The following is a 26,239-nucleotide window of genomic DNA, read 5'->3' as shown; positions in this document are numbered from 1 at the left end:
TCACGCTTGCTGACTCACACTTGCTGACTCACACTTGCTGACTCACGTGTGCTGACTCACGCTTGCTGACTCACATTTGCTGACTCACATTTGCTGACTTATACTTGCTGACTCACACTTGCTGACTCACACTCATGGTCTGGCCAGTGGACTCCAGGTATTCCCATGCCACTGTCCTCCCAGGACTGGTGTGAAAAATGCAGGCCACCTCACCCAGCTCTTACGTGAGTGTTGGGATCTAAACACAGGTCCTCATGCTTGCTCAAGGGTAGATTATGCTGCCTTCCTGGTTGCAACATTATGGTTTTTATAGTGTTCTTTACCCACGGAAGAGGCTAGTCTAGTATTCATATCAGAAATGCAACAAGAGAGTTCTAGGTCAGCCAGGATATGTAGTGCAATCCCGTCTTTAAAAAAAAAAGAATTAAAGTTTTCCCCCATTTTATTACTGTATGGTTTGTAATTATTCCCCATTCAAAAACGGAAGAAAAAAACTGCATGCAGAAAAACTGTGATTTTAATTTTTCTAGTTATCACATGCTAAAAGAAAGAAAATTAACAAAATTAATTTTGAGAATACATTTTTGTCAAATCCAATATACTCACAACATCATCATTTCAACACAGAACTATTTAATGAGATATTTTAATCTATTTCTTTTGGTAATGGTTGACATCCAATGTGCAGCTTCCGATTCCAGCCCTGGCTGTGGGGATGTCTCACTAGAGAAAAGCATCTGTCTCCAATCCTGATGGCTAAGTTTGATTTTCAGGCTCCTAATGGCAGAAGGAAAGAACCCACAAATTGTCCTCTGATTTACACCCACCCACACCCACGCATATGCACACACATGCACACACATGCACTCATACCAAATGAATGTCTGTTCCTTGTTCATTCCAACTTGAGGCACTTGCATTTGAAGTACACAGGGACAGGTGGTTCATTCCTATACAGCCTGAGACTCCACAAGGGGCACTGCTTCCTCTTTGCATACATCTAGAAAGGGTACCATTTGCACAGGTTCAGAATCACTAGCTGATTCCCACTGGTCACATACACAGAAAACTTGATGTTCTCTGACCTCAGGTTTGCAGAATTAACCAGCTCCCTCATGGTGCCATCTCCAGTCATGAGAAAAGCAGACAGGCAAGGCAATGCTCTTGGATGCTTAAGAGCTTAAGCATCTCCAGGCTGCTTGTTAAAAACGCAGACATTTGCACCCTGTCCCCAGGAATTCTGATGAGGATGTCATATGAAACCTAGAACTTGGTCGCTTACATGAAAAAAAAACTATTTTAAAAAACAACAATAAAAGAGACAAGAGGGTAAGACAACTTCAGAAGACAGGAGCAAGTAACTAAGAGAAGATTGTGTAAGTTGAATGTTTGTGGAGAGCGACACATACCAGGGGCACTGACAAGGGTGAGGCCACGAAGGGTTAATTGCATGTCTAAGCTCTCCTCAGTGAGCTGAAGCCACAGTCATGAGACCTAAGTGTCTGAATCATGTTCAAATGACTTCCCAGTAAAACAAAAAGTTCTCTGGTGAGAACTTTAAAGAGACAATGGTAGTGGTTTTTTGTGATAATTAGCAATATAGCTTTTGATTTCACAAGACATCCTGTCCTGTAAATAGGTCCTAGTCTGGCACACTCATATCTAGTCTATGGCTCACCTGGATCTGAGCCCTTAAGAAGCTTCATGCTCTTCTTATATTTGTTAATCTGAGGTTTCTTCCCTCTTTGGAAAATACTCCCATGGCTGTGCTCTCTGGTAACATTTAAAATGCTCCTTTTATGATGAAAAAGAACAAAGAGTGGAACCACATTATGCTAAAGAACATCAAAGCCCAAGCATGCTAAATGTGAAGTAAATGGCTGGTCTTGAGCAAGGTAAGGACACTTTCCTGTTTTCCCAAACTGTGGCTTTCTTTCTATAGTCATCTCATGCTGTCACTTTCTCAGAGAAGGTTAGATTGGCACATGGAATTGTCACCAGGTCTCACATAAAATGATGCTTTTGCGAAGCAATTCAGCCAGACTGTACAGTTCTTAGACGACAAGAATGAGGGACCGTGAGCATGACTTTTGCAGGACTTTATGTTAGAAACCCTTCTACAGCAAAGGTTGACAACCAAGAGCCGCTTCCCTTCTTCAAACTCCAGTTTGCCAGCCAAACAGAAAAGAGAACGCCTTCACTGTTCAGTTTTGCTGTGGTGGGAAAGGTCCACAGAGGAAAATGGTTGGTCTCTAAGGTCACTTCATCCCGACCTCTGAGACGTCTAGTTCTAAGGAGGGTGAGAGTTGACGTGTATAGAAAACTCTGGCTAACCCAGGGCAAGATGAGAGGGGTGTATTCTGTAGTGGTGTTTGTTCATGGCACCTCAGAGGAAAGCTGTGACAACATTTTCCCTGTCCAGTCTAGTTAAAGATTAGTGCAGGAGGAGGCCTGTGATTGGACAGAGAAAAGGGAGGCAGAGCTAAGGGTTGCAAAGAGAGGGATGAAGGGGGAGAGAAAAGAGAATCAAGATGGAGGATGAACAGGATGATTCAGAACCAGGCTTTAAGTAGCCACAGGTAGTTACAAATATTTTATAGGGTTAGAATAATTGGGAAATTTGCCTAAATTGTGTGGGCATCTTGTGTATTGAGCATTTATTGATATATAAATCTGACTGTTTAACTATAAGCTTAAGAGTTTTGTTTTACCGGGTTACTGGGTATTGTGATATCTAACCGCGAGGTTGGCGGTAATTGCATGGAGGCAGCGGAGTTGGTCTAGGGGCTAGGCCTAAAGCTGTGGTGGCAGTGTAGTTGGCAGGAGGAGGCAGCGACCACGCCAATGTCTCAGGCCCCAGGCCAAAGGGTCTGCGAGATGGGAACACCTGGCTGGGGCCATGTGGCCCACCAGTGCTGAGCTTAGCGCCAGAGCGAATCAGAGCTGAGAGCATAGCGATGATTATCGGGCGGGCGTTTTGGGGCCTAGCTAGAGAGAGAAACCCTGTGTGACCACACTGGGGCTGAGAGAGTTGGCGGCAGTAAGCACGAGAACTCGTTTTCTATATTTCTCGCATGAGGAAGCCAACCAAGAAGCAATTCATAAAGCAAGCTTGTACATATATACTTTCTTACTTCGCCTTGTGCCATCTGAAGCCATGATCACAGAGCAGCCGGATGCAGTGAATCCTAGCCTCTAGTCTTTCTTGTTTCTCAGCAACCTTAGTGAACTCTGTGCTCCAGAGTTAAGTCATGGTGGTTCCAGCTTTGTTTCGATAAAGCAAAGCTTAAGGAGGTGGAGCTTATGTTAAAGCAGAGCACCGATTGGCTGCATTATCTCAGAGGAACATTTAGTGCTTGTTTATCTCTAGGTGTGAGTAATGTATATGTATCCCTTGTGAGTCTGGTGCCCACAGAGATCAGAAGGGTGTAACAGATTCCCTAAAACTGGAGCTACAGCTGATTGTGAGACACTAAGTGGGTGCCAGGGATCAAATTGAGTCCTTGCGGGAGAAAATAGTAAGAATGTGCCTCCTAACCACTCTGCTTGCTCAAATAGGAAACCCTGAAGCCACACAGTCAGGGGATGTGGCTTTCGCCCAATCACTTCTTTTTCTCTTAGGCCTTCCATGTTAAGTCCATCTTCTTTTCAAGGCCCATTCAGTTCTAAGAAGCTATATTCTCTCCTCCACATTCCCCAGTCTGCTTTTCCCAGCCAAGTTGGTGAGACACAGTTTCTTCACTCTAATGTTGGATATAGTATGTCAGTGTTGTTGGATACAGTACCTCAGTGTTTGTTATAGAAAACATGAATTTTACCCCTAAAAGCTAGTGTATCTGGAGCCTTGGTCCTCAGCTCCTGGCACTATAGGAAATGGGTTGCTGCTGTGGCAGAATTTTGAAAGTACATTGTCCAGGCCCCACTTTAAACCTTTTGGAATCATAAGCCAAAATGAATCTTTCCAACTGTAAGCTTTTAATGTCACATATTTTGGTCATTGTAATGAGAGAGAGAGAAGGGGGGGAGGGATGGAGGAAGAGGGAGAGACTCTCTCCTGTTCCGGAAATACAATTCTCTCCTATTGGTGCACCTGATTACCTGATCAACTTTTCTTCCCATCTTGTGGACTTAGCTCATGAATTTCTCCACTCCAACCACGTTGGTTCCAGGTTTCAGATTCAAGTCATCAGGCTTGGCAGCATGCACCTTTGCCTGCTGAGCCATCCTGCTGGGCCATGCTTTTAGATGAATGAATAAATAAATGACATGAATTTTTACTTGCTTGTGAATTTTTACAATCAGGATGCATCTTGAGCTTATTGTCTATGTTTTAAATAGCAGTGCTTGTTTTTAAACTTTACTGCCCTACTCAACATCTATACCTATGTTTTGGTATGTGTGTAAGAATATAGAGTTATGTTTGGGGTTCCCTTCTGTTGCTAACATTCCTCCTCAAGGGTAGCATCTACCCCTCCTCCTAAGACCCTAGGCTCATCAGGGAGAACCAATGTGTTTCTTAGTCTTATTTACAGAACAATGGATGGAGGCTAATTGGCAAAAGCGTGAGTGACCTTAAGGTAGCCATACCTGACAATCTGCACATAGAAAGGATGACAGCTTCCCCATGGCTGTAGAGATAGAAACCCCTCCTCTCATCCTACCCCATCTGAGCCTAGAGTCAGAATTTCATTGGGAGGGAGAAGTGGCTGGACACTCAGCTGAGGGTCCTCTGATCTTCCCCACTTCCTTTTAAAAAATGTTCATTTTTTAAATTTTAATTACAATGTTTCTCCCTTCCTTTTCCTCCCTCCAAACCCTCACATATATGCCTCCTTACTCTTCTCCAAAATCATTTTTCACCAACAGTTATTGCATACACATATGTTTGTGTGTGTGTGTGTGTGTGTGTGTGTGTGTGTAATACTACGAGTTGAGTCCATGTAATGTTATTGTATATATGTTTTCAGGGCTGACCTTTGACAATGGACAACCAAGTAGTATGCCAGCCTGGGTATGGCTACCTTTCTCATGCCCAGCTTTACCCAGTTCCCCTTAGTTCTTTTTGGAGGGTTGAGGCCTTGTGAGTTTCCCCATAATCTTTGGCATATTCATTGGCATCCTCTTTATTCAGCTTATGTTTGGATGGCCATGTTGATAAGACATTATGGGTATAGCTTTTGATGTTACTAGAAGACACAATCTCAATGCAAGGTCGATGAGTCTCTGGTTGTTTTCTTTCTTACCCTTCTGCACCAATGTTTTCTGAGCCTTAGGTATAGAAATGCTGTGAAGACGTAGCCAATTGGACTCGGCTCCTCAACTCTGCATATTTAGGTTGTAGTTTTCCACAATCATTTTCACGCATTGCAAAAAGAAGTTTCCTTGATGAAAGGTGAGAATATTCTCATTTTGGATATAAGGACATATGTTTATAGATTGTTGTTAGGGATTATGTTGCTTCGGTAAATTAGTGATTATGGTTTCTCTTCTAATAACCATTATTTCACCAGCATTGAGTAATTAGCTCAGTTTCTAGTACCAGGCATGTTTTCCCTCTTGTTGAACAGTTTTTAAATCCAACTAGAGAGCAGTTGGTTACCACCTTGGTGTGTGTGCCACTACTGCACCTATAGGGTTACCATGCTATGCTGGTCATTGATGTGGTTCAAAAGCATCATAGCTCAGTATGACTGTTGATCTCCTTCTTCCTTTAGGAGCTTACATGGCACATTCTGCAACCACAAAAGCTAGTCCTCAGCCTGCCCCTTCCGTCTATGTGGGACAGTAAGTAGTCACTAGGCCCAACTGTTAAGGTCTTTTGCAAGCAGGCCCAGGACTCCCGAAGACGGTGGCAGTTTGGTGATGAGGATTATCAGTAGCATCTTAAAATCAGCTTTGTGTCCTTTGGTTATCTTCAAGATTTTAAAGACTGACGTTTCTATCTTGAATGTATCACATTCGTACACTGAAAAATCTTGGTTTCCAATCAAAGGAAAATTGTAAGGTTTAGTCATTTCCACTAGGGTTTTCCCAAACATTGTACAATTATTCTTAGCAATAATAAGAGACATCTTTCTTTAAATGTTATTAATTCATACAGGAGCACCAGCACAGGGAAAGGTTCTCTCTCTCTCTCTCTCTCTCTCTCTCTCTCTCTCTCTCTCTCTGTATGTGTGTATGTGTATGTATGTGTGTGTGGTAAATGTGTATGCACAAATGTGTGCATCAGTATGTATGCCTGTGTGTCTCTATTTATATAGAGGTGTCTCTGTGTGCACGTGGGTGTGTGTGTGTGTTCATAATTGTGTGTGCATGTGTGGCTGTGCATCTATGTGTGTGTGACTGTGTCTGTATGTGTGCTTGTATATGTGCATGTATATGTGTGTGCCTGTGCAAGTGTATATGTGTGTGTGGAGACCTTCCTTTATCACTCTCAATCTTGCCTTTTACGACAAGTTTTCTCACAGAACTTGATACTTCTCAAATGGTGAGATGGGCTGGCTAGTGAATTCCAGCAATTCCCTTGTCTGTGACCCTGCTATACTGGGGTTACAATTGCATGTGGCCAAACCCTTCCTCTTTCCATGAGTTTTGGAGGGCTAAACACAGGTCTTAAAGCTTGCACAGTGGGCATTTTACACAGCCTAAAAGCTTTTGCTTTCTTCCTCATGCACTGTAAAAGCAGATGACTTGGTTACTATTTCTCACAGGAAACTGACGTTATGGAATTAAAGATAGCTGTTCATTGTGGCTCCCCTACTCTCTAAACCCTTCCCTCTGCTTCCTCTCATGTTTTTCATTGCTTTCTTTTTCGTCCTCTTTCTTACAAAACAAGGAAGAGTGCCTCCTACAAGTGCACAAGCTTACCTTCCTCCATGAGGAAGTGATTTCCAAAAAAGTCTCCCTCCATATGAGATTTTTTTAAAAAGAAAACATTTCTTCTGCTGGGCGGTGGTGGCACACGCCTTTAATCCCAGCACTTGGGAGGCAGAGGCAGGCAGATTTCTGAGTTCGAGGCCAGCCTGGTCTACAGAGTGAGTTCCAGGACAGCCAGGACTACACAGAGAAACCCTGTCTCGAAAAACCAAAAAAAAAAAAAAACATAAAACAAAAAACAAAAAAACAAAAACAAAAAAACATTTCTTCTATCTTTTATTTTTCTTCTTCCTCTTTTTAAACAAAATCTTCACTTTCTCGATGCAAAAGTCATTCTCATCAGACAACTTCCAGAGCTTAAGATGAAGAGATCACAGTGCCCCCAATTATCTGAGGCACTGTTTTCACAAAAGAGCTTACCTTGGAAGAAAGAATTATCTTTCTCTTTTCTTACGATTTAAAATTGTTCTTTCAAAATTGTTCATTGCCATATCCTTTATTCAAAATACATTACAGTTCACCAAGATAACCTCAATAAATAAATACAGCTTCAGCAGGAAGGGAGACAAAGCCTGTTTAGTTCAACACTCAGATCACCCCAGATTATAAAACACAAAGAAAAAAAAAGACAAATGACAAATTAATGAGAGAACACATATGATAGCATTTGGCATTTACTCCATAGATAGAGGCTCGTCCCAGGGAGCAAGTTCCAGTTTGCATTAAAATGCACACCTGGTAGCAAGGACAGTTTTATGGACATTCTTGGGAAAGTAGTGAAGAGCCCACTCCAAACTTGACTTTATGTGGACAGCTTTGCCTTTTGTTTCCAAGCCCACTTGGTAATGAAGGTTTGGTTCTGTAGCTAGAGAGCTAAAGAGCATTGTGTTGAATCCAGAGTTTGCAAAAGAGATTAACATAGTCCAAAAGAATAAGAAGCATCTGGGAGCGTAGGTTTTTACATTTCCCTCTTGCCCCAATAGTGATCAAGTGCTGAGAACTGTGGCAAGGACAACTGCAGTTACCATTCCCTTGACAAGCCTCCTGCACCTGCAATCCACACAGGTAAACAGTACAAGGGAGCTCAGGTGTCCAGCTGGCAGCAGCTCTTGTCCAAGAGGTGACTACAGACTAGCACTTCTGTTCCCCATTTCTCCAATCTGAATTGTATATTGAGAGGGGAGTCAGCAGATAAAATTGGTGAGGCTTCTTTTCAATCAAACAAAAGTAGACCGAGAATCTGATGCACACTAATCACTGTCCCAGGTGCTCTGGAGAACAAAATTACCCTAGAGAACCGTTCTTTCCTTGATGTGTGTGACTTGATGATGCGGTGAGGGAGATGGGTCTATACACAGCTATTTCTGAATCGCAGCACAACTTCATACAGTGCCTATTTATCTTAATTTAGATATCCCTCCCCAAATATAAGTTCCTTCGGGCAGGAACTTAGAGGAGACAGGTTCAGTTCTTCACGGTTATGACCTGTTAACTAAACAATTGTTAAATATTCAGTGAGTGATTGCTGGCTGACTGAATCAAGTTGACAAAAGCTGACATGAGGATTCAAGAGAGTCAGATTGTTTAAGGGAGGCAAGCTCTAAGAGGAAGGATACTGGAGTGTGGTCTTAATAAAATAAATATTAGTTTCTAACTTATAATAGTTATGGCATAAGGTGAATTAGCTTTGAGAAACAAATGAACAGGACAGCAATTCCATCCCCCACAGAACTACTTCTTTGGCATGCACAGCCTCCCTTTCCCCCCACAGCACCCCCTACCCAAGCTGCAAAAAGGGTTATTTTGCATACCACATATAAATCGTTGGCTCTTTAGAGCACATTGCACATGTCTATGTTGCTATACAGACGTTCCGATGTTTGATTTTCAGTACAGCTGTCAGAGTCTCCATAAGGTCAGCCAAACCATCATGGACTCAGGCCCTAATATCCTGGACTCGAAAACATAAATGAGCAGTGGATAAAAAGCATAAGAGTGCAAAGAGCTTGATACTGGAAAGTGCAAGCATCACCACTGCAAGATGGAACCAGACACTGAGGAATGAAGTTTTGAGATTCAGAGGCATCTCAGATGCTCATGTTTCCAGCCAGTCTGTGGTCCTCAGGAATCAATCAATGTTTGAAGAGCAAAGGTCGAAAAAGCCCAGAAATGGGAGTCATGGCAACAATGCATCCTGCAATGTACAGACTTAACTAGCATGAACATGTGGATGAAACATGAGAATGAATGTAGGTAAACCTTAGCCAGATGAGGTCAGGTCAAGAGATGCACCCATCTGTAAAAAGACATTATACCAAGAGGGAAAATATTATTTGATTCATAGTTATGCTGTCCTTGCACAGGATATCATCACATACACTTAATTATTCTATGGAAGAACATTCCAAGGCTCACATCTTTCCAGCACAGAATGATGTTGGCCCACGACTAGAATCTCTGATGAGCTTGGGAATCAAGATGGCTCCCTCTCTCAGTGAAGGTCAAGTGAAGACTTCTTGACAAAGTATCCTGCTCTATCTGGGATACTCAAATTGTTTCATGCCCTGCTCTTCCTAGAAGTCAGAGGGAAAGATTCCTACTCAGAAGTAAGAACTTGGAGCAACAAGGGAGAGCTGCAGTGCACACACACACCTTCCTTGAATACCCACCCCAGTTCACAAACAAATTTAGAACTTGGAGCCATCTTTTGCAACAACAAACACTATTAAAGGACCTTGCCATCCTTATGTTTATGAACTATTTTAGAAGATACAAATCAGTCATTAATTCGTCAAAAGAGATGTATATTTTCCCACATACTTTTACTCAAGATTTAATATCATCTCAAAATCTCCATCAGAAACATACACTCCTGCACTTACGCTCTGGGTATATGATGCTCTTTCCTTTATCCTTTAGCTCATCTGTTCCCAGCACTGACAACATTCAAGCTGCAGTGCCTTGGCAAACATCCTCTTATCACCAGAGAATGTGATCAATTAATACCTACTACATTTATTTATTTATTTATTTATTTATTTATTTATTCATTCATTTATTTTTCTGTTCATTTGGTATGTATGTCTGGTGGAGGGCAGTCTGTGTGTGTGTGTGTCTCTGTGTGAGAGAGGTGTGTGTGTGTCTGTGTGTGTGTGTGTGTGTGTGTGTGTGTGTGTGTGTGTGTAGCTCAGTGGACAACACACAGCTGTCTAGTCTCTCCCTTCACCATGTGGATCCCTGAGCTCAGACAGAAGTCACTAGGTTTGGCAGCAGGTGCCTTCTTGCCTGCCTGAGAATAAGATATTTAAAGTCAGGGTATTACATGATGACAATTTGGGATAAGTCTAGAGTTCATTAATAAGTGATCATAGCATTAAATTTCTAAATGGATGTATGGATGTATACTCTTTGTCTTGGCAAAGGACTAAGATTCTATAACATTCTGCTAATGGGTCTTCTTTAATGAAATAATAGCTGGTCTATTATATAAGAAATAAGTACAAATGCTGCATGTAAAAGCATACATATAATTTGCATAGATTTGAACCATGCACATAGATAACAGTAACTATTCTTAGCCCATTGTTTGGATGTTAAGGAAATCTCTGACATGTTCTCTATGGTCTTGAGTCCGTTTCTCTTTTTCATTTTGAGATAATTTCTCTTGTACAATCTAACCTGCAACTTCCTATGTAGCCTGATTGATCCCTAATTTCTGATCTTCCTACTTCAAACTCCCTAGTGCTGGGATTACAAATGTGTACCTCTGAGGCCAGTCTATTTAGTGCTGGGGATGGAACACAGGGCTTTGTGAAAATGGGGCAAACACTCTACCAACTGAGTCATAGTGCCAGTCCTTGGACAAGTATCTTCCCCACTCTTAGATCTCAGATTCTTTATCTATGTGTGAGCAGGATGGAGATACAATCTGAGGTTCCTATATCCTTTTAATAATTACAAAACCTTCTGGGACACTTTGTAAGTATATTTTGTTTTCACTAGTATTATGTGCAAACATGGCACTTGAGCTTCCTTTTGGTAGTAGCCATTTCATCATAACTTCAGTGCATTGATTCAAAGTGTCTGGCCTGGGAAAAATTCTTAGCCAGTGCCTCACGACTGCTCATGATCTGTATTCTATTCTAACAGTGGTGAACAGCAGCCTACAGGCTAGCCACCTGCTTCTGTGGTCATGTTGGAATGCAGCCATAACTGTCAGTCTACACATCCTCTCTGGTTTCTTCCTTGCTCTAGGGCAGCTCTGGATAGTGTTGGTACAGATGGTACGGGCCAGTAAGCTTACAGGATTCCCTCTTTGACTGTCCAGTTTGTCACCTCTCTTCTTCTGTATGACTAGTGCTATTCTAAGAATCCTGAGTACATTCAGTCTAGATATTTGGTCAGGAAAAGCATGGACAAAGGAAATGTCCAGTTACTCTGTGTGTTCTGGTTTTATGGGTTAGGCCTGATTTTCAATGCCTTTTTTTTTTTTTTTTTTTTTGGTAATTCTACAAGTAGTCGAATTTGACCTAAGGCTAGTGACTCCAGTTCAGAGAAAAACAATGAATGCTGTCCAGCATAATACAATTCTCTTTGGTTTTAGCTTACGGATATTGGCTGACTTTGCTGCTATGTTTTGGTCTATCTGTAAGTTTGTTTCAGTATCCTTGATTGCTTGTGAAAATATGAACTTCTGAATAAACTCTAGACTTTAAACACCTTTCTGGTTCCCCATTAATTCCTGAGGTAAATAAAAGGTGTAAGTCATATTCATTCTATATTTATATTAGTCATAAAGTCATGCATATAGGTTGGATGTGTTGGTCCACACTGTCATCCCAGCATTTGGGAGGCAAGGGCAAGGAGGGTATGGATCTTGAAGTTTAGGCCATTCCATGTTGCATTGTGAGATTCTTTATAAAAAACAAAGTGTGCCCTTAAAAACTTGTATATTTGGGTCAAGAAGATCAGTAAATCTCTTTCTGTACAGACATGAGGATTTGCACCCAATCCCAGTCCAGTGCCAGATGTTGTGGTATGTGTTTACATTGAAAAGCCAGATGTGGTGGCACATGAATGCAATCCTGGTGCTAGTGAGGCAGAGGCAGGAAGATCACTGAGGCTCTCTGCCAAGCCAGCCTGGTCTAGTCAGTCAGCACCAGGTTATACTGAGAGATCATCTTTCAAAAAGCAAGGTGGAGAATGATTGAAGAATAACACTTGAGATTGTCCTGTATCGTACACACACACACACACACACACACACACACACAGAAGTGTACACACACACACTTTCAACTGCATGTGTGTGTGCACATTTGAATAAGTACACTCAAAATTAAAAAGAGAACGTGTACACCATTCAGATACCACCTACATTTCTGTGCTGAATAAGAAACAGAACAGTTTTAAAAGACTAACTCCTGTGTTAGCCTAGTTTGCTGTTTCCTGTCCATCTTCTTACTGAGATGCTCAGAGTCAAACAAATCACTTAACATCTCTCTCTAAACCTCAGTCTGCTCCTCTGTAATGTGGTTATTTGAATAATTTCTACCTCACACAGTTGTTTGAGGATTAAGTGACATAATTCATGTACAACATCTAATATTCAGCAAACAGCCTGGCAAAGCCAGCTCAGATTGGTGTAATTGTGGTTGGAAATTGCATGGTCGTTCATTAAAACAAAATTTCCAGCTTCTACCTCATGTTACCTTCTGCCAGCTGTCTGCATACAGCCCTGCTGGCTTGGGTTGGGTTCTTACACATGCTGCACCTGAGATAGGACATGGAGTAGGCTGGTGGAGTAGAGACTGTCTCTTAAAAAAAGATGAAAAATCAAGAAAAAATAAGGGGTGGAAGGGACAAAGTGGAAAAGAGAAAAAGACAGGGTCCCATATAGCTCAAGCTGTCCTCTAACTTCAAATCCTGCTTCCTCTGCTTCCTATGTGCTAGGTGTATAGTCTGGATACTGCTTCTGAACCCACAGCTTCGTGCTTGTTGGGTGAGCACTCTGACAACTGAGCTATACTTCTAGCTTATTATCCCAGAACTTTATCACCAAAGCATAACCATAATGGCAGTAGAAAGATCAGGGCTTGTTGGGGATCAGAAGATGAACAGGTAGCAGGCATGAGTGGGCAGAGCACATGAACACTTTAACACAATGAAAACCATCTCGTAAGATACTGGAATGGCACTACATGCCACGCCTTTGTCTGTACTCATAGCACCATGTAGCACAAACATCAATCCTCTTGTAAACTATGAACTTTGGTTACTAACCATGGGTTGATATTCATTCATTGTAACAAAAGTGCCATAGGGATTCGTGGTTTCAACAAATGGTGGAAAATGTGAGGGATAGGGGTATGTGGGGATTTTATATTCTCTGCCAGAGTCTTTTGTAAACTAAAGACTGTTCTTTAAAATAAGGGTTGTTAGGGACAAGGGCTCATGATAACCCCCCTCCCTCCTGAGAACCCATAGGCAATTAGTGGTTGGGGAGAGCAGAAACATTTTATTCAGCCAATAGGAGCTGGTATGGTGCCCATCTTTCTGTAAGAAAGACTTCATCCCTGAGGAAAGTCACTGGGAAGAAAGAAGGGACTAGAAGAGGAACTAGTTGGGGAGACAAAGCAGACTCAATGAGTGAGAGATGAGAGTAAGAGAGGGTTAATGTGATCAACGTACATTATAGCCATGTTCAAAAACCTCATAATGAAACCTATGATTATGTATAATTAATGTATTCAAATAAACCTTTAAAATCCATTTCATTAATTTAAAGCAAAAACTTTATAGCAATTCCTTGGGGGTAGACATTGTGTCTTACCAGCAAGACAAGGAAAACAAAGCCCTGGAAACTTTCCAGTAGCCACAGGATATTAATAGCCTATGGGGGAAGGAGTTTTCCATGGTCAATGAGGGTTATGTTCTCACACCCATTTCACCTACTTTCCTAGAGACTGTCTGTCTCCTGCCTCCTTGCTTTGGGTAGTCTCTCCTCCATGAAAGCTGTCTCCAGTCTTTGTCTTCTCTGCCACTTTTGTCCCCTGAGGTCACCCTGCCAGCACACTGCAGTCAGGCTTTCCAGGAGACCCAGATCATCAACTTGAGGCTTTCTAATGAGTCTGGGAAGTGTCATCAATCCTCGGTGCCCATTTCACTGTGGTACCATAGGGCTGTGATGTATGGATCAATCTAAGTGCTTCTGGTCTTTGGAAAGCCTAGACCAGTGGTAGCTCTGGGACTCCAACTCACACAGTTACCCTTCTGCAAATTTATAATTTAGCTGACACAATGCCGCTGCTGTTTTATTTGTCTCCAATGAATGTCAATTGGTACACAGGACAAGGCATTTGGGAGCTAAATTAACGAAATCATTGCATGAATTAGTTAGACCTCACTGAAATACAACACCCATTTTTTTCTACTTTCTTTGAAACACTCCACAAAGAGCCTACTAGGCTCCCACCCTGACCCTGGCCCCCTTTCCCACTTCTGTGTCGTATCTGAATCCTGTAGCTCAAGATAATTTACTCCGTATAGAGAATCACAGCTAGGATGATAATGCTCCAAATATATAAATAATAATGAGGACCCTTAATAAAATCAGACATAAGTTATGCATGCAGACATCAATTACAATAGGTTTTAAAGGTTTTGATCTAGAACCCGGGTGGTGTTACATTTAGACTAATAACTGTAAGCATGATTTATGTGTTTGCAACCAAAATGGTTTCATTGCCTCGATATATGTCCAAAGAAAAATTTATAGTCTGCTACAGAATGTATAAATAATGAACAGCCATATGTCATCATGCATTTAAAAATGTGACTCTCTTTTGCAGCTCCAATGGGGTAAACTGAATTAAAATCTTAAGTTCATTGGGAATCAACTTATTTAGGAGCTCTTTAAGGAATGTACACGGATACAAGCACAGAGCTAATAGTTTTTTCTCCAAGTCAAAGAAAAATGGCCGTTGTAAAAATGACAAACACTCTACGGAGATCTCAGGAGTCCTCAAATTAAATAGGGGCAGGGAAGAGGAAGAGGCTCGGTGTTGTGGATGTGAGAGGGATGACTCCAGACAGCCCCTTTTCCACTTCAGCAGGGACCTCAGATCATTAGGAAGATTTTAAATATGGTCAAAATAAGTCAGCTAGTTGATGGTAGCATTTTACACAATAGGTTTTCAGCAATTCAGATAAGAGTGGATGGTGGGAGATACAGTATAGAATAGCAGAAGCCATTCTCTATTTTGAGTCTCCACAAGTCCCCTAAGGCACAGCTTCTTCAGCTATAAATAGGACAAAGTTTACTAGACAAGGCAGCTGGAAGAAATTAACTATGATAATGAAGAGGTGAGAGTGGCGGCAAATGCTTGCACATGGGAGGCTGTATCAGGAGCATCAGTGCCAGTGTGGGCTCTCTAACAAGAGACTGTATAAACGCATACATATGTACATATGTACACAAACAAACAAACAATAGGAAAAAGGCAACTTGTATGCTACCTTGCACAGGTAGTTTATGTTCAGTATGTTAGTTCTGCATTGTCCCTGCTCATTCCTTGATGGATGGTAACAGGTGGAAGCCCAGATCTTATTGTATTCATCTTTTTAGGGATGGAGCCTAGAAAAGGAAGGAGTTAGTAAACACCAATGTCTCTCTCTTCACTAAGTGGCTCTGGAACTTAATGAATGTGGTGCTTGGAAGATAGCTCAGTGGGAACAGCACTTGATGCACAAGTCCAATGACCTGAGTTTGATTCCTTTTACCTGTGTATGAAGCCAGGTGCCATTACAGCTGTAAACCCAACATTTGTACAGAAATTGAAGTAATCAGAAGCTCACAGACCAGCTAGGCTGCAATACCCTGCATAGTAGAAACAAAAGAGACCTCTTTGCTTCAATGAAGTAGAAAGTGAGACACGACTTCCAAAGTTATCTGATTTCCACATGAATGCCATGACACACAAGCCTGATATACACACGCACAAACCCCACACATGCACACACACACACACACACACACACACACCACACAAATAAAAACTAAAACAAATATCCCATAATGTGATTTGATGGCGCTGATAGGCACTGGAAGACAGTCTGTTAAGCGTTATGAGTAGGAATATTCGCACAATTCAGATTGTTGCAAAAAAATGTTCTTTATTAATAAATTTATAGGAAACAGAAACTTATCTGCTAAAATTTTAACACAATGTCCTTTCATCTTTGACAATGAATATCTCTGAAAAGTTATTCCTCAGCTCTGAGGGTTGCAAAATAATATGCTGATGAGAGTGTAATTTGTCTTCCTAACTCTGTGTTATCAAGAATACATGAGCCTGATGGGATATAATTTAGTAATGGTTATTGTGAGGATCTGATGCTGGCTTCTACTGTTTGCTTGCTCTTCCTGCTAAATGGTCTCTAACTGCTGTGTTTTGATTTCTTCTCTTGATTTCAATGGTCCCCATTATTTCCCTCAAATTTAACTTTCAATTCCTTCTGCTGTTGGCCTTACCTTTAATTATTATTCCTAATTGCTCTTTTCTAACTGGCAACCTGGTAGCCAAGTATCTATCGCTGCAAAACAGAATGATTTCAAATACACGGGTTTGGAATACTTAGCTAATATCTCTCCTAGTTCTGTATGCTGTATGGGAGAGATAGCTCTCACGTGGTATGTTTGCTATAGTTCTATCAGATAGCTGCTGGGTTGGAGTTACTAGAAGACTCAACTTGGCTACATGCCCAAATCGTTCGACACCTGCATGACACCTGCTGCTGGATGCTCAGATAGGGTAGATGCTCAACTGGGGTTATGGATTCTCACCTGAAACTCGGGATGCTTGGCTGGGGTTATAGATGCTGAGCTTGAATACTAGATGGGGATAAGGACTCTCAGTTTGGCTACAGATGCTAAACTGAGACTAGGGATGTTCATGCTCAGGTTGGTTTATAAAAGTTGAGACTGAGCCGGGCAGTGGTGGCGCACGCCTTTAATCCCAGCACTTGGGAGGCAGAGGCAGGCAGATTTCTGAGTTCGAGGCCAGCCTGGTCTACAGAGTGAGTTCCAGGACAGTCAGGGCTACACAGAGAAACCTTGTCTCAAAAAAACAAAAACAAACAAACAAAAAGAAAAACAAAGCATAAAAGTTGAGACTGGCTATGGATGCCCAAAGGTCCATGTATACTTATCTAGGGAATATAAATGTTCAGACTGAGCTATCAGTGCTCAGCTGGGGACACATGTACTCAGCTTGAGCTGTGGAAGCTCAGATGGGGCAATGAATAGGAACACTTACACAGGTCTTCTTTTGATTTAAGCCTCTTTTAGCTGTGTTTTGAAAAAGAAAAACCCTAAATCACACATTCCCAAAGACCTAGTTTGAAGATGATGATCTTGATAAGGCTATCACATCATTTGTGCCTTATTCCATTTTCCAAAGCACATATAGGGATAACGCAAATTCAAAACAGCAAGAGATTTCATTTGCTGGGGAGGATGGCATGGAAACTAGCTCCAACAAGAGTGGCTGAAAGTGGGTCTTGGAAACCTGGATGCATGCATATCCAGATAGTCTGAAACAAGTGTTTCCCACCTTAAGCCTTTTCTTTTAACTCTTCATCTTCTGATTATCAAGGTTACACTTAGTCATGTTTGGTGATATGAGGTCGGGCACTATTTTTAAACTGATATAAGTATAACATAGATTTTGTTGATATATTGCTTTTTCAATAGTCAACTTTTATTTCATGTGCATAAGTGTACGCATGTCTACCACATGAATGCCTCGTGCCCTCGGAGGCCAAAAGACAGCACCTGATTCCCTGCATCTGGTGTTGTAGCTGGTTTTGAGTCAACATGTGGGTGCTGATAACTGAATCTGCATCTTCTGCAAGACAAGCAAGTGCTCATGTCTGCTGAGCTATCTCTTCAACACCCTACCTCCTTAAAAAAAAATTTTATTAATGATTCTTATAAGACAATTTTTTAACAAGGCTTCTTAAAAATTTCATCACTGTGGCTGTTTATCACTGCTTGCTCACCAAATTCCTCTTGTTTCTTTCTAGGATGGGAACTAATTTTGGTCAACTCAAAGCACAATTTTCACTATAGATTAGAATTGGAACAAAGATTGTGTATGGTTTGCATATGAGAATTTTTTTAAAAGTAAAAGAATCCTTCTTTTAACCTTTTCTACATATTTATTCCCACTAAATCAAATACCAATTTAGTGTAGAAAAAGAATTGTTCAGGCATTTTATCTGTGTTATCTGTGTTCTGTAGATGACAGATCAATGGAAAGAACCCAGAATGCTAGAGTATCTATCCCTACAGTTTGTTTAACTCCATATTTTTGTGTTTAGTTTTATTGTTGTTTAGTGTGTGTTTGGTTAGGCTTGGTTGTTCCATTTTGCTTTCAGACAGGATCTCATTAGATTGTGGTTCTAGTTTGCTTTCTGATGCTGTGGTAAACACCATGATCAGAAGCAACTGTGTGGAGGAGCTGTTTTATATCAGTTTACTCTTCTATCACTGAGCAAACTTGGAGAAAGAACTCAAGAAGAAGTTGGTGCAGAAACCATGGGAGACAGATGCTTGCTGGTTCATTCAATGGCCTATGCTCAGATAACTTTTTTATATAACCAGGGACCCCATGCTTATGGATGGGTCCAATTTCTTTCTTTCTTTTTCTTTTTCTTTCTTTCTTTTTTTTTCCTTTGTTTTTTTTTGAGACAGGGTTTCTCTGTGTAGCCCTGCCTGTCCTGGAACTCACTCTGTAGACCAGGCTAGCCTCGAACTCTCGAACTCAGAAATCCGCCTGCCTCTGCCTCCCAAGTGCTGGGATTAAAGGCGTGCACCACCACTGCCCGGCAGATGGGTCCAATTTCAATGGGCTGGACTTCCCTATATCAATTGGCCCTCAAGACAGTGTCCTACAGACATGTCCACTGGCTAGTCTCATCTGATCCAGGCATTTTCAACTGTGAGACTCCCTCTTTCCAGGTTAGGTAGTATCCAGTTGACAATACAGCCTAGTAGAGACAAATTTCCAGGTGAATCTTGAGCCTTGGACTCAAGCGATCCTCCTACTTTATCCTTACCAGAAGCTGAGACTATAGAAATGGCACAATGACTCACTTTAGGTAACTCTATTCCCCAAGATTAGTATCCTAACCTTGAGCTGTAGATACACATACAGATTTCTATTTTAAAATCATTTGAAGTCTGCTTCTCTTGCAGCTAGATCTTTGTGCCTACACATGATCCCTTCCTCAGCACTGATTTCTCTCCTGGATTTCTTGTTGCTTTCTCCACATCAGTCAACAACATCTTTTGAAGTTTCTGCTTCCTTCCCCAAGTCATCTGGTTTTATCTTGCTTCTTAAAGCCATGTAGCTCAATGAAGACATTCTGAATAGTTCACTTAGCTGATATAATTGATTTGAGGTCAGATCTTTCTTGCCCTTCAGCATTACTAAAGTTTGAATCTGATTGTGCTAACAGCTATTCATTCACTGGCAAAATACTCAGGATAGTTAAGTTATAAAGTAAAAGGGGGCATCTTGACTCAGTAGTTTAGAGGTTTAAGTCCACAATAGAGTATTTCTATTGCTCTGAACCTCTAGTGGTGTGTTGAATGGATGGCAAGGTAGCTAGAAAGCAAAAGAAAACAAGGGGGTTCTGGTATCCTATGATACCCTTGTGAGCATATCTCCAGTGACCTAAGGGACTCCCATTAGGCACACCAAGTCTAAATAATGCCAGCCTGGTGTCTAGGTTTTAACATGCAGAGATACACATGGACAAGTTTACACAGGCTGCCTGCCCAAGTTATCTTCAAACCTCAACAAAAAGCTTCACTCCACTTCAACAGAGAAACCAGGTTAATAAAACACTGGCTGTTTTATGTTGAGTGTAATGCTTCTATCTTTTGATCCTTCTTTTCTTTATCTATAAAATGAGAAAAGCAAATCTTCACTCAAAATGTGATCAAGAGACTTCAGAAAGAAAGGATACATGATCAAAACAGTGTGAGTTAATTATGCCTGCCAGTTTCCTCCATATATCCTATCCATGAACATAAATACACATGAAGTAGAGAGTGAGCATGTGTATCTGTATGTATGTGTATACATAGTGTGCGTGCATCAACACTGTAGCATGATCTTGTATGTTGTAGGTATGTGTGTGTATCAGCATTGTATTATGGTCTTGTATGTTGTAGGTGTGTGTGTATCACTTGTATGTTGTAGGTATGTGTGTGTATCAACACCGTAGTATGACCTATATGTGGTAGGTATGTGTGTGTGTATCAGTTTAGTATGATTTTGTATGTTGTAGGTATGTATGTGTGTATATTGACACTGTAGTATGATCTTGTGTATTGTAGGTGTGTGTGCATGTCTCTGTGTGTGTGTGTGAGCACTGCGATATGTTCTTATATGTTGTGTGTGTTTATCAACACTGCGGTATGATCTTGTATGTTGTACGGGTGCGTGGGGTGGGTCAATATTGTAATATGATCTTGTACACTGTAGGTGTGTGTGTATGTGGTAGGTGTGTGTGTTTATCAGCACTGTTGTATGGTCTTTTATGTTGTAAGTGTGTGTGTGTGTGTGTGTGTGTGTGTGTGTGTGTGTGTGTGCTGTAGGTGTATGTGAGCGCTGCAGTATTGTTTTGTATGTTGTAAGTATGTGTGAGCACTGCACTATGGTTTTGTATGTTGTGGGTATGTGTGTGTATCAGCAATGTAGTATGATCTTGTATGGTGTGTGTGTGTGTGTGTGTGTGTGTGTGTGTGCACTGCAGTATGATCTTGCATGTTGTGGGTGTTTCTAGCCTGGTTTCATCCTAGTTCTCCATAAATGTACATTCTAATAGGGAAGAGATTGAAACAGTGATTGGGGAAAGTTTATAAAAGAAACTAGCTACAAAAGTTAGAGCAGACTTTAGGGAGACTACCACAGATAATGCATTATCTCTCAAATGGGGCCTAAGAACAGTACAAAGGGAGTGTACAAAGGATAGCAGCCAAACAAGGTGACCTGGAATAAATGGAGCTAAACATCAGCTATTCCAGTTGGACTCTCTCTGCAGCTCAGCTGATACCTTCTACTAAGAAACCCCAAAGGCAGGAGCTACTTATGTCCTGTACCTGAAAGCCTTCTTGCTCATGTAAAGCAGAGAAGCCACCAGGACACTTAGCACAGTGCTTACTCCCTCAGAACACAGTGCCTTTGGTCAACTGGAACTAATTCATCATCAGGCTTAGGTCATACCCAGAGCCTCATGTTTTGAAGTCATAAAAGGGTGTCCCTTCTTCAAGTGCCCCTGGGAATGTTATTTCTCATAAGTGATAATATAGATAAATGTAAAATGTACTGTGATTGCCATATTATCAAATACTTGTCTACCAACTACAGGACACACGTACTCTCCCTTTGTGTTTCCACTTGAGTTGGCACAAATTTCCTTCCCATATATTGTAGGGATAACAGTTTGCAGGGAATAGAAAGAAGTGAATTTCTCATCACAATACATAATGTAGTAATGAAGGCCTGACTACAAGTGTGAGGTTCCTGAATTTTTATGTCTCTCTCTGTATATGTGTGTACATGTATGTGTTTATGTGTATGAGTGGTGTGTATTAATGTGTGTTCATGTGTTTGCAAGTACATGTGTGTTTGTGTGTACAACTTTAGGTATGCTTACTCAGGATACTATCTATATGAGTGAGATCCTGTGGAGCTGGAGTTAGAGGCAGCTATGGGGTGCCAAGATGGGCGTTAGAGCCAAACTCAGGTCCTCTCCAAGAACAGTACATCCTTCTAAGCACTGACTCACCTCTCTTGTTCCTTTATCTTATTGATTTTCTGTTTTGTATTTGATAGAGGGTCTCACTACTGGCCTGGAGCTAGTCAGACTAGGCTGGCTAGCCAGCGAGCCCTAAGGTTTCAACTGTGTCCATGGCCCCAGCCTGGGATTAAATCATGCCCTGCTTTATAGCATACCTTCTAGGTATTAAACTCAAGTCCTCAAGCTTGCTCAGTAAACACTGACGAACCAAGCTTCCCCTAGCCCTTGGTAAGAGGATTTTGAGATCAAAGTTTCTTAAAAGTAAGCATGTTCTATGTATCACATGTGTGTTCACACAAACTTTGCAACAGTTTGTAAGTAGTTACTTTAGAGACAGTCTTTACCTACACCTTGACCATAGCCAAAAGTCAAGGAGTAGTAGATGCTTCCTTTTCTGCTTTCAGCAGTCAGAGTACTGAATATCCATTCTACTCAGGTCTTCTAAAAACCACAAGGCTGACCATAGTCTCCAAAGAACAAATCAGATTTATGAAAAATGAAATGGCCCATCGTAAGTTAGTCTCACTCAATAGCAGAATTTTGGTTTAAGAACTGCCACCTGATCCTGCTACACCTGTCTGTAAACTTCTGGGAGATGATGATTAAATTCTGTTGACCAGGATAACTTAGCGAGAATAAATTTTCTGTTATTATCATCAGGAACAAAATGCTGAGAGACATTAAGTTCACTAGTAAGTCTCACATCTACAACCTATTGTTTAAGCCTAGCATTTTAAATTAATGCATTTACTCTGGATTTTGTTTGTATCAGAGCACGGCTGTACTGACTCTGTGAAGCCACTTGGATTTTTACAACTGAGTAGGAACAGCAGACCTGCAGGTGCATACTAACTTTGGTGGCCACACATGCTTAATCAGAGGCATAAACACGAGTCCATGCAAGGATTCCACACTACTCCTCCCTCCCCTGCCAATAGTTGCCTGTGCAGCAGTTGGAGGAACCATGCTCAGTTCTTTCTTTTTAGGGCTAGTTTTGGCAATGATCTTCCAAATTTTACAATCCAGGTTCTAGCAGCCAGGAGGACAGAATCAATCACTCACAGACACCCTAGGCACAAAAAAAGATGGAGGGGGAAGAGAAGGAGGAGGAGGAGGAGGAGGAGGAGGAAGAGGAAGAGGAAGAGGAGAAGAAGGAATTATCCCCATGCCTGGTTCCACCACCTTCTGCTCCAGCTCTGAAGTCCCTTACATAGTGACATACTGATGAAGGCTCTTTCATCTTTTTGGAGAGGTGATAGGCAGCACTGCTTCCCACCTGAGGAGATGTAAAAATAAAGAAAATCCAACTTGTTCAGGAGAGAGGCTGTCAGTCATGGGGACCCATCTCCTTTAGCAAGCTGCCCAGCATCATCGGAAAGTTATCTCAAGTGTCAGAGAAAACACTATTGATTTTTTTGTCTGTTTTATAAACTAGTCGATAAACCTTGATTTTTTTCTCTTGGCTTCCTGTCTCTCACTTCTCTGAATCTAGCTTTTTCTCTTCCTTCTCCTTAGTCAGTCCCTCTTCCCTTTTCTCCCCCTCTCTCCATCTTTCATCCCTTCCCTTCATTTCTTCACTCGTTTCCTTAGTGCTATTACCAGACAATTATAATAACTCCTCATTATGTCAAACTCAGCTCCTGTGAGAATCATGATAATTTATCCATGATTCATTTTTGGAGATAAATTAAGATTGATTTCTACTTAACAACACTAGCTGTATTGTGGGTAGAAATGCTTTTGCTTGCCCCCATTTGTTTATTTTCTGGTTGCTTCTCAATGTAGCACAACCTCCCCCACATTGTTGAAATAATGCTAAAAGAAGCCATGCCAAGACAGTCTCCATGATTAAATCTTCCTCTTGGAATCCAAAGGACTTCCTCACACTCAAAGAAAAATCACCCTTTGCCAATTCTGCTTGAGTACTTCAAAAATAAGAACACTCTAGGTTCCAATCTTTAAAAATATTTGTTTCTATTTCATATGAATGAATGTTGGGCTGTGTGTATCTACCTGTACTACATACATTCCAGATACCCACAATGGCAGAAAAAGGGTCCAGGGTCCCTGTAGATGTAGTTATGTATATTTGTCAGTCATTATGTAGATACTGGACACTGAATCTAGGTCTTCTGCAAGACCCATTGTCCAGCCCCTCCCTAAATTATTGTAACAGCTTTAGCAAACTGGATTCTACTGTTATCACCATTTTATAGATGAAGAACAAACATGTGGAACTGAGAAGATTCTTCCAACCCTCTTCTTATGACCAAAGCTTATGCCTCATCACCTCAGGTCAAACCCAGACCGTCTTCTATTTACTTTGGTCTAGGGGTATATTTTTTTCCTGGGCAGGAACGTCTCACAGTGCTGTGCCTCAGTATCAATATTTCAAAGTTAGGTGTGTGAACATCACACACACCTGGTGTACCTTTTCTGTGCCACACCTATATATGCTCCCAGTGTTAACACCAGCCAACGATACTCTCAATCCTATGAAGACATTCAAGTCATTCCTTTCTTTGCACACTCCCCCACCCCTATTCTTCCAGTGAGTGATGTGTACTGGTTAGTATGGGTAAAGTTTTGCTGTAGAAACAGTAAAAAATAAGATACAACAGAGGTTACTCCTCTCCTCTGGTTCACTCCCCAGGTGCTCTGAAAACCTAAGGTATTTAAGGCTCACAAATCTCTCAGTAATTACTGTGACAGAGAAAAGTAGACATAGAAAGAGCAATGTCTTCCCTCCTCTTCTTTATCTTTAAACTGCCCCTACTTCCAACTCCCCCTCTTTCTCTTCATTTTATTCATCTCCATATTATCAGGTTTTGTTGTTGTTGTTGCTGCTGCTGCTGCTGTTTTGTTGTTTGGTTTGTTGGTTTGGTTTTTTTGAGACAGAATTTCTCTCTATATATATATATAGCCCTGGCTGTTCTGGAACTCACTCTGTAGACCAGGCTGACCTTGAACTCAGAGAGATCTTCTTGCCTCTGCCTCCCCAGTGCTGGGATTAAGGTGTTACCCACCAACGCCAGGTCATCTTACCTGTTTTTAATGATACAGTTCAGCATTGTTAAATATATTCTCACTGTTGTGCAACTGTTTATGTGATTCTCAAAGATCAAAGAAAATAGTATTTATTTCTCTTTCTCTCATGTTTCAGGTTCAGAGGAAACAATCTAAATTGAAAATATGCATCTTTCACAAGCCAAGGATTCAAAAAAAAATGTCAAGATAGATCTGTTCACTTCTTCTTTGATCATTGGCTGGAGTTTGCTATCAGTGATGTGTGAACAAAGAAAAGCTAAGTGTGAACCATTATATTCACATTTGGGTTTTTACAGCATATTTATGTTAATTGACAATATGTATATAACAGGAAATTGCTATTTAGAATTTCAAGTATCTTCTAAGAGAGGGGATAGTAGGGAAAAGAATAGTGTTTATTGTCAGGGAAAATACTAAACCACTTTGGAATTCAGATTTGCAGCTAAGAGGCAAAGTGTTGAATTTATCGCCTCCTTTTCTTGCTCCTTCCTTCCTGCCACTCCTGCCCCTGCTGTCATCTGTATCCTGTGTTCTTCATTCCTATTAAATAACTGATATACACAGAGCTATTAGCATAGACTGCTGGTTATTTTTTCTGTTCATTATGACCCACTACCTAAGGAGAAGCAAGTTAAGGAATTAGGTATTTTTGCTTCTGGTGTGAGTAGGTCCATGTGGTGGAGAAAGTCTGGTAAGATTTCTGGAGACTGGGACATGTGGATCCCATATCCCTAGTAGGAGAGGAAGCAGAGCACAGCAGTAGAACTGGGGAAGACCTACCACCTCTGGTCACATGTCACTATCCTGCATCTCTGATTCAGGTCCAAATGGTTCACCAACTTCCAAAAATAGCACCACCATCTGGAGACCAAGGATTAAACTGGAACCAAGGGAAGAGGAAGAGGCATTTTATATGGAAGCTAAACAAGTTAAAATGTGAGTTCTTAGATGTGTTTCGAATAAAACAAGAAGCTAGGTAGACAAGGATCTCAAAACCATGCCTTCGTAACAGAGGAAGGAAAGTGGCATGCTGATAAAGCTAGAGAATGTCTGACAGGAAACTTCGACATGGAATAATGTGCCCAGAGTGACCCCACCCTACAATGAAGGGAAGGGAGCATCTCTCCACAGCTGTATCTTGTAAGCTGGGTGCTTCATGTGAGGAGTCTAGTGTGCACAGTGTATGAACCCATGCCTGGCACAGACAGGATGGTGTGGTTGCATTAAACACATCTACAAATCATAGGAATACCTAGAACCTATGCAGACAAGAAAATAAGGGACAGCCTGTATAGCGTAGCCATCCTAGCTCTCGCTGATTCCGCTTCATTGTAGATTCAATGGGATTTAGAATGAACTAGGAAACAAATGGTGTGGCTGTAAAAGTAATTCTTGGGCAGTCTAAAGGGGGCAGGGAAACTGACCTTGAAGGAGAGTGGCA

The sequence above is a fragment of the Grammomys surdaster genome, unplaced genomic scaffold (genome assembly GCF_004785775.1).
Source record: "Grammomys surdaster isolate TR1022 unplaced genomic scaffold, NIH_TR_1.0 334, whole genome shotgun sequence".
In the NCBI taxonomy this organism is placed as follows: domain Eukaryota; kingdom Metazoa; phylum Chordata; class Mammalia; order Rodentia; family Muridae; genus Grammomys; species Grammomys surdaster.
Note: the sequence above shows the minus strand (reverse complement) of the source record.